Genomic DNA, 11003 nt, shown 5'->3' on the forward strand with positions numbered 1-11003 from the left:
TAGTTTACAACGTTACCACGTGGTTAGCATATGCTACAACTTTACCACGTGGTTAGTATATGAATATTATTGAAGCAATTATTTGATGATCAATTATTTGAATGGCGATCACATCAATAAAACCATAAACAGGAAACGAGTACATGTTTATAAAAACTAGGGCATGAAGTAGATTAGGCTATATGTTTATAAATTATTCAATAAAGAGTATGATTTACAAATGATTTATAATTTAAAAATTATTATAAGCTAATTAAGTTAGTTGAATCCGAATTCTTATGCTAAAGGTAAATTTGTTAATAGAATTAGGTATGTTTGATTGAAACGTGTTGACAATTTTAGTATACAATGAGTATGAGGAACCTGCTTAATTAATTTGTATATTATTAATTTGATTTATTCAATTCAATTGTAATTATGTACTGTAAGAAATTGTATTTTGTTCTTCATAACATGTATTTATTAGTGAAGTATTTTTCATATTAGATTTATAAGATTGATCACTGTATTAATCAAATTCGATGAGTATGTATTCAATTGTCAGGATCCAAACTTCAGAGTTTGAATATTGCTAAAATATATGATATCATTTGTTTTAATAATGAAGGGGAGCCATAGTTTAAAATGATATATCATAATAAACATTATAGTAAATTTAAATTGATATTTGAATTCAGTTTGGAAGCTGAATATTAGGCTGAAGAGTTTGGTGTAGGCGGAGCTAGAGGGCGAAGGTTGATGAGGGGTGGAAAATCGTGGTGCTAATATATATGCAGGCAGACCATGTCTTGCAAGGTTAGTCTCTCTTAGTCTCTTGGATTTTGGACAGTGTTCAGTGTAGGAGTGATTTTTTGGTTTCAGACTTCAATTATCCTATAGGGAATTGACTGAATCAGGTAAAGTTTGTATTTAGAATTTCCAATTTTTCTTATTTCAAATCCACAACACCCCACCCTAAAAAGCCCAAATAAGTCTATCAAATTTTATAGCATCATAGTAAAGAGCAAACTTAATTATTACTTCTTTTCAAATACATATCTATAGACACAGTCTTAATTAATTTATTGAAGCTTATAGTTGAAATTTTCTTCTAATTAAGCACAAACAATAGTTTATTGAAGCAAGGCTCCCCTAATCACAATCATTCTCTAAGATTTATCTAATGTTTTGTTCTTGAGTGTAATCGTATTTTTAACTAGAGGTGTTCAATATTTTGATTTTATAACTTACTCTTCAAGTAACCTGATAAAATAGGAACTGTTTGTTAAATTTTGTTGTATAAAATTAAACTTGAACTGTAATATTTTCGAAAACTCAATCATCTTGTATTTATTTCTAATCATTACTATATTTTTGATCATTTTTTTATAAATTCATATCAATTTAAAGTTCATTAATAAATTCATAATCAACCTTTGTTTTACCTTCCACTTCGTACATTCCCTTACACACGACCCTGATCTATGTCTTTTTATCTTTTTCTTCTATACTATTATTAGTTCAGTGAGTGAAATATAAGTATCCACACAGTGAGTGAAGTTATAGTACAGTGTAGTCCATCAATTCATAGTAATTGATTGGCGCCGGGCAAAATTCCGTATAGAGTGAGGGAGTTCGAAACCCACTGTAAACAAAAAACGACAGGGAAAGAGTTCACAGAGCTGCAAAGTCAAAAATTGTGTAGAAAACATTCCCAAAATCCATTAACAAAATTCCTTTGTCAATCGGTCCATTGTTGAAAAACTGGAGATTTCACTCTCAATACTAAAGCTGCTGCAACAGTTTTAGGGAAATGCATAATAGTGTGAAATTATACATCAAATTGAAGAGAATTTTATGCTTTATAAGCTCATGATCAGCATGGATTTTTCCTATCGATTTTTGAAAAGTTATAAGAGCAAAAATGGAAAAAAATGGAGGCAATCGTGTTTTTATTTCAAAAATATCACACGGATATCTCCTGAACTAGAACAGATATGAAAGTTTCATAAATATAAAAGTTGTAAGATGAATATTGAATAAATTATGTAAGCTTCAATTTCATACAGAACAGTTATGACCGTAAGATACATAGTTTTTGAGTTATCTGCGTGAAACCAAAAAGTGGTACCTTTGGACCACCCCCACCCTCTTAGCAGAAGGCGTAGAGGTAGGGACTTTTAATATGTTTACCTCCTTACTACCCTAAACAAAACTGCAGGGTCAAAAATTGTCTTCCAAACTTTTCCTTCTCTACCCTCTTTTGAGCATTCATTGCCTGGAATATATTATATAGTATTCATATTCTAGGTATATACATTGGTATGGACATTACAATTATTACGATAAAAAGATTGGAAGAATAAAAACATTCTAAGAGGCCAATAATTATTTTACACCTTTAAAACCACCTTTCAAATCTAAAATATCGCCAAAAGATTTCTTAGTGAGCACCTAGGGCCTCTAAGGAAGCTATATTTCAATTTTTGTTGCAATCCATCCAGTATGTAGTTTTTCAGAAATCTTGATCAGTGGTTGGGCTCAGAATTTTATAAGTTGTAAGAATATAATTTTGAATAGTTCTCTAAATCATGGAATGAAAGGAATTGATAGGTCTCGAGCAAGCAGCTGTATTGTTATCACTAGATACGATGTCAACAAACTCTAGATTAGATAATAACTGCTCTCCAGGCTACAGTTTTGAACAGACAAATGAAAATGAAAGTATTATTGCTATTTATTCAATAATGTGAAATATATAATATTTGAGGTTAGGTTCTTTGGTACTTACTAGTCGGCGACCTAAATAATCGGTCCTGCCATATAATTTGAGAATTAGCCAGACACCTTGTCGCAAATTTAGTTGTGTTTAAATAGCATTTGCTTAAACTACGATCAGAGGGTTAGTAACAAGCATGGCATGTCAATGTAAAAGAAAAAGCGTTTTAGAAAATACAAAAATATTTATTATGTCATACGAGCATGAACAAAATGTACAAAATAAATAAAAAGATTAAGGAAATGGGATGTAAATTTATTCAGCGCATGAATACATTTGTAATTTTAGGATATGCCAATCAGAATGCAGTAATTGACAAGGCAAAAGCGAATTAATTCAAAAAATACACGTATTGATTATATAAACAGTAATTGTAAACTATGCAGTACCCAGTTTAATGTAACAAATATAAAATAAATATTCAAGACAAAAATATTTGCTCTTTAGGTTGTAACATAGCAGTTTGGTATGGACTATTTTTGACAACTTTGAATTACATCATTGTGTAGTAGTGAGGCTAGTGAGGCCACCAATGAGAGTGGATGTTAAAATTATATGCAAATTTAAAAATATAGAAGTATGGTTGTGAAAAGAATAGGGTAGGTCCAAGCCCACTTGCTTGCCCTCAGTGCTTCAAAATTGTCACGATTAAATAAAGCTAGCTCGTCGAAAGATTATTTAAATATTAGAAATAGTATCAAAACTTGTGCAAGCATTAAACGTAAAGGGAATATATTTTAAGAAACGTTTATGAGATTAACTGTTAAATATGCACAGAGGGAAATTTATCGATATTTGATTTATTGTAATTATATGCTCACTCATATATCTTTTATCAGTAATTTATTAGATGTTTGAAAGGCTCATGTTCATAAGATAAATTGATTTATCTGATTTCCACCAGAGGCCGAACCCAAGCCCTGATATATATTATATATATATATATATATATATATATATATATATATATATATATATATTCTGAGATTTATATTTTTCATATTAATTTGGAAATAAGATTTATAAGTTTCTATTCGACAAGCAACAGCAAGTAGATAACTGAGCTATATAATTTGAAAGTATATGCTGAATAAAGAAGCACATGGTAATAATTCGTGCTAATGAACAAACAAGAAGGCATTCGATAGGATTCAGCATGTGAGAATTATGGAGATCTTGAGGAGCACAGGAATGGATGAGAAAGATCTTCAAATCATTCAAAACCTGTATTGGAATCAGTCCTCTACTATAAGGATCAGTGCAGAGGAGCAGACCAATGCAGTTGACATTCTTCAAGGCGTTAGGCATCCTTTCACCATTGATATTCAATCTTTATTCAGAGGAAATCTTCAGGGAGGCCCTTGAGAATACTGAAATGGGAGCATTATTAAATGGAGAACGCTTGAACAACATCCGATATGCAGATGATACTGTAATTTTCGCTGACAGCATGAACAGCCTGCAGGAGCTTGTGAACAAGATAGGAGGCGTCAGTGAACAATATGGCTTGGAAATCAATGTAAACAAAACAAAGTTCATGGTGATAAGTAAGGGAGCAGTGGGAGGATGTGACTTGATGCTTAACATCAAGCCGATAGAGAGAGTGCAACAGTTCACATATCTGGGAACCTTGATCAATGAGAAATGGGATCATTCTCAAGAAGTAAAATGCAGAATAGAAAAAGCGAGGGCTGCATTCAATCAGATGGCAAGATCTATGGCAGAAGAGGACCAGGAAGAAGGAGAATATCATGGCTGAAAAACCTGCGTACCTGGTTCTCCAAAACTACAACAGAACTTTTCAGGATGGCTGTAAATAAGATATCCATAGTCAGGCTGATCGCCAATATTTGGAACGAATAGGCACTAGCAGAAGAAGAATAAACAAAGTCGTGAGCTATCTGTGATATTGTTTGATATATAATTATTCTCATATTATTTTTATATTTGTTGCTCTATATTTTTTATTTACTGCTCGTTGATTTTTCATGTAATTATATTATTTTTATCTTTATTGAATGGTGTACCCTTAATTTATTATCCTATCTCCATGCATGACCAATCTTGTTATATTCTATTTTATTATTATTATTGACATATTATTGAAATTATCAACCAACTGTATTCTTCACCGAATAAGTTGGATCAATCGGCGATATACAGCATTGATTGTTAAATCTTTGGAAATAATACACTCCCGAGATTTATTTAAATTATCCAGGACCAGCACATCTGATTTGAAAAAACTCAAAGGTCATAGTATTAAGTTGCAGCAGCAATATAAATTAATAGAATTTATAAGGTATTCTGATAGAGTGTCGCCATTGATTTCGCTCGGTATCATTTTTCATTGCTGACCACTTTGTTGAATGGTGGCGGGTGGCATTGGTGGCGATACCGCATTGTCTAGAACGATAATCAGAGTCCTTATATCTATCTACCTCTCCTGCATCCATATCTGTGGAGTCTACCAAATCAGTCACAAAAACTGTGAACTGACGTTTGCAGCCAGCGAAAGCAGAGAATTATTTGAGCTCCTAGAAGAGCTGGTGAGAAACTGGTGCTATTTCTCTTTCAGGAGTCACGAAAAATATTAAATATATATATATTCAAATATCTTCGCTCTACCGACTGCGGCCAAGCAGGGCACATGTTACGAAAAAATAACATTACAAAGTATAGTTTAATTAGTTTGAATGAGCAATAATCTAAAATCCTGGATTTCTGTCGCTTCTCCTAACAACTGTAGAGCATAAATAGTTTAATCACATTCATGAATATGAATTTGACCTTAGATGTAGACCAATGAAATATTTTTTTCAAAACTAGAATTAGAGTAGAATGATCTCAACTGGAAATTTTAAAAGATGGATTAGTGATAACATCATTTGTCAACTTTGCATGTCAGTGCCTTTATGTGTGTTTACTCAATTTGCTAGATGATTATTTGATTCTCCGTTTGGAAGCTTACTGTAGCACTCACCCATAAAACACAATGTGTGTATACTACTTCATTCAAATACAGATACATTCAAATATAACCAAAATACATACATAAAAATAAGGAAATGTTAATTGATTCAATAAGAAATAATAACGGAATGATATCCTTATTCATGATATTATAAATAATAATTATCAAATAATGAAGATTTAATTCATGCTGACATGCATGAGTACAGTAGGTGAGGCAAATATTGTTCTGTAATTACGGATTGCGAGTTAACCGTAAACAAATAATGGTTGCGAGATAACTCAGTTTTCCACGGGGAAACTTGTGTGGGAAATGGAGAATCTTCTATGAGCCACGTGGATGCGTCTGCTTCCAAAAATAATGCAGGTCAATAGACAGTTGCGATTCATTTAACATGCACAGTATTCAACTCTCCCTCCAAAATGCACTTCAAGGGCGAAAAGAGCGCTGGAAATGGATCACTCCATATAATTGCAAAATCTATAGGGAGTACAGGATAGGCCACTCCAAATCACCGAAAATGGATCTCTCTATTCGTCTATTGTTATCAAATTTCGTAAAATTATCATTGTATCTTTAATGGAAAATGCATGAAGTTAAAAATTTATCCTCCTCCATATTTTACTCGAAATAATAGTGATGTAAATAAAGTCCAATCTATTATTGGCTTATGTCCTATGTACTATAATCAATCAACTCTTCCATTCTCAAATAGAACATACCGTTTCCATTACAATATACCATTGTAATTCATGGTTCTATTTTCCATAATTTTCAAATAATTTACAAATGCTCCAAATTGATAATATAATTCTACATATTACATGCTCAATCCAAATGATCGTGCTACTCTAGATGATACTCCATATTGTGAGCTCATTTCCATTGAAATCATCCCTCAATGAACGATGAATGAACGATGCTGCAACATCTCACTCAATCAATCAATTCTCCCCCCTTTCCATGGTGGAAGAAATGGATCATTCTAATTAATTGATATGTAGAATAGATTGCGTCATTGCCCTATCTGAATAATTATTGTACAAGACTATTGTGCAATACTTCGATGGGACTAGTTATTCTGTTCAATCTCCATCTGCGCATAAGTTATGAGCTTGGACGCATTAAATGTATTGAATCATTTGTTGTATTTGAACTGAATGAAGGGTAAATTCACACAATAACTCGGAACTCTTTCTATTCCTTATAACAGTCTGAATAAATAGTTCAAATATTGTATAATTCTTATCAGGATTGAGATTCATGAAATTAACCTAAAATTAATGCTAAAGAGTATTCGTTCATATTCATTCACATACATTCTGGATTTTGGATACGTTTTTCATAGAATTTGCTCCGTACAGTTCAGACAAACATAAGTGGTCATTTGAGATAAGCCAGCTAATAAATTATTGGAAATGAGTGCAAATAATGTCATGATGGATCTCGGTAGAGCTAATTTCATGATAAGCTAGTTTCTTATTTTATGATGAACAAGACAAAAAGGCTAGTTGCAATACATTAATTCCTGTCATTCTATTAGATTCCATGTTGCACACACAAAATCTATAACAGGGACGAGCTGTGGAATGGTGCAAACAACCTTGCAGCATGTATTATGAATACAAAAACAAGAATACATTGGCAACTATGTACGACCCTCTCTTTGTGCTCTGATATTCTGTTCATCATGCATACAGCAGAGAAAAATCGCGGTTTTTAATTTTGATCAGGCTTGCTCAGCATCTGGGCGTGTTAGAGTATGTTACTTATTCGCTATAATCCGAGCGCTGCTCTGCTATTCATGAAACTTGAGGGAAATTTCACAGCCTGCATTTTGGTCTACGAAACGAGTTTTTCCCTCATCCCTTTTTCGCAGCTGCAGTCATCCCGCTACACTTTTCATCTTCTCTTGTCCTCCTCTTCTTCTTTTTGTTCTCATTTCCCATCTGTATTCTCTTCATCGAGCACACTTCATCACGTTTTTAGACTGTATCATCCATCTAGTCCTGTTTTCTTCTCACTTCCTCTTGAGGTATTTTTTGACAACCTGTGGATATAAATTTACCCAGAACATATAGGTATGAATCAATTTACAACCTTTAGGTGTAAATTCTAACTCGAATCATGGATCAGGGTCAGATTTCCCACTAGGCATACAAGGTAAGTGCCTAGGGACGACTGGACCTAAATGCGTCAAGGAACTAACGGTCGATATATTGGAATAATTCGACGAAGTCTATGAAACTTGGAAATAGTGTAGGCCTACACATCCCTAGAAATTTAGAAATAATCAGAAGCCAGCAGATGAGAAAGTAGCGATTGCGTCTTCATGACTACAGCCAATGAGAGTTGAGTAAATACAAGCGTATCAGTAAGAAGGTAGACATTCTATTATCGTGGTCAACCATGGGGATGGGGTTGAGTGGGGAAATTCAAACAATTAAAAGCTAGCCAATAAGAGAGTATCAATTTATTGTCATTGTGACATCAAGTAAATTGAGGAGGAGAACTTAACCAATGAGGAATGAGGGAACTGCGATTACATTCGTCATGACTATAAGTCTTACATAACTGGTGATACCAGAGTAACAACCACAACAAATTATTGCATTGACCACATTTTTTATAAAAATTCGGGCAACCATTCTATGTCCATTAAAGGAGCTATATTTAGGACAACCATAACTGACCACTACGCGGTTGTACTGAACTTGGTGAAGGCTCCTATCAATAAGGATAATAGAAACGTATTGATAAACACATTAACTAGAACCAACTATCATGTACTATTGGAACGCATAAGGAATGAAGATTGGGAAGAAATCTATACCGTGAATGGAAGCATTAACACTATTATGGATAAATTTGTCGATCGTTTGACCAGTCTCATCAATCAATGCAAGAAGGTAAAAGTGATACCTAACAGACTTCGTCCCCTGAAGCCCTGGATATCTGAAGGCATCATAAGATCTATAATCACGCGGGACAAAATGCATTCTAGACTCAGAAGAGATCCTAATAACAATATCTTAAAGAATGAATATAAGGCTTATCGTAATGGTTTGAATAAGATCATAAATCATGCAAAAGAAGTCTACTATAAAGGGAAAATTGAAAATTGTAATAACAACAGCATGAAGTTGTGGAAGTGCATGAACGAAGTTATAGGTGAGGACAGTATCAAGGACAAGAGTACTGAAATTGATGCTCACTCCCTCAACAATTATTTCAAAAATGTGGGTAAATTTCAAGCTCAAACTATCAATATCCCTGATAATACTGGTGATACGCAAAGCTTCTGATACAATACCTCATAATACTTTGTTCAATAAACTGGAGTACTATGGTTTCAGAGGAGTCTCGCTTAAATTGTTCAAAAGCTATCTGAGTAATAGAACCCAGTCCCTAACCATAAATGATCAATCTAGTGTAACTAACTTAACTTCTTATGGTCTTCCTCAAGGTACTGTACTTTCTCCCATCCTTTTCATACTCTATGTAAATGACTTTTCAAATTTAAGACTTCTAAACTCAACTGTGATATCCTTTGCAGATGATACTGCAGCTATTTTTCACGGTAATTCATGGAATGAAGTTCATACCATAGCTGAAAATAATATGATTTCAATTAAGAAGTGGTTAGATAAGAATACCTTAAGTTTAAATATTGAAAAAACTAATTACATAACTTTCTCTGCAAATAGAGTAGGGCAGCCTAACGAGAATCAAGAGTTGATACTCCATTCTCAGTGCAATTTAAACTTGGGTAATTGTGATTGTCCCACCATTAAGAAAGTCAATAATACTTAGTATTTGGGAATCATAATTGATGAAAACCTTGAATGGGATGTTCATATTAAATACATATGTAGAAAAATAAGATATTTATCTTTTTAATTTTACCAAGTTAACAGAATTCTTGATAAGAACCACCTGAAAATGATGTATCATGCTCTAGTCAAGTCAATTCTGCAGTATGGCATAGTTGTTTTGGAGAAGCTGTTTCAACTGTCATATTGCTGAATTATTTGTAGCACAAAAACTGATAATTGAAACTATTTCAAGCAAACCCAGGCTCTATCCAACGGATATGGTTTTTAGTGATTTTGAGGTCATGATTATACGTCAATTATACATAAAAACCGTAATCGAGTACTTAATAAAATATAGATCCGATTTTCCTTTCACAATAAAATCTGCTCTTAATTATTATAATCTAGGGGCCACTGCTAACAAATATGTAACCTATAACACTAATATTGAATGTATAAGGAGGCAGTTAATTTACATAGGTACTAAAATAATAAACCTCATCATTCCAAATCACTTTCTCATGGACAATAAGATCAGCGGAAAAATTAAACTGGATATAAAAAACTGGACATACAGTAATTTCTTCTTCCATTTAGATATATAACTCGAGATTTCGGCTCCTTCATTGTTTTTTCATTAGTTTTTTTATTTTATTTTTCAGTGGACTCGCTTACCTTTATTTTGAGTACCTATTCCTCTGTTTTCTTCCTTCCCCCCATTTCTTCCTTCCCTTTTTTCCTCATTACTTCTCTTCTCTTCTTTGCCTGCCTATTACATGGGAAACCATAGTTGGCTAGGTAACTTCCTCTCTTTTTTTCTCTTCTCCAACACACCCAAACACAAAGCCCATGGTTTTTTATATTAATTTGTAACATTTTATTTGTTTCGTAATTCTTTGTAATTTTGTTTTGTCTTGCTTTGTGGATTTTTAATAAATTGAAATTGAATTGAATCCCATGCATTTTAGTAAGAGTAATTTTAACAATCACAAGAATTCTTTTAATTTCACAAATGTGCCGAACATACAGTACAATTGGGATTTATAATGTATGAGTTTATATTTTTAGAACTATCCTTTGGTGACAACAAAATACATGATTTGAGGAATACTTCTAACATTATAGTTAATGATACGATAAATTTTCAATTGAAATTATGTAAGTTCAGGATGGGATATCATGATAGCTAAACTTCGACGTTAGTGAGCATTATGCTGCTCATTTACTAATTAGTTGATCTGGAAAGCCAATCAACAGATTGCTCTTGAACCGATATTCCGAGGACACTCAGTCCTGCATTGAGTTCAAAGCCCAAATTAATTCGATGTCCACACATGATCCATGTATGGATGCATTATATCAGTCACTGATCATACATGTAATATGTAGCATGCGTGTCTGATGCACAAGGCTAGTGCTACAACAGACCGATATGATGTTCGATATTACTCAATAT

The sequence above is a fragment of the Nilaparvata lugens genome, chromosome 4 (assembly GCF_014356525.2).
Source record: "Nilaparvata lugens isolate BPH chromosome 4, ASM1435652v1, whole genome shotgun sequence".
Lineage (NCBI taxonomy): Eukaryota > Metazoa > Arthropoda > Insecta > Hemiptera > Delphacidae > Nilaparvata > Nilaparvata lugens.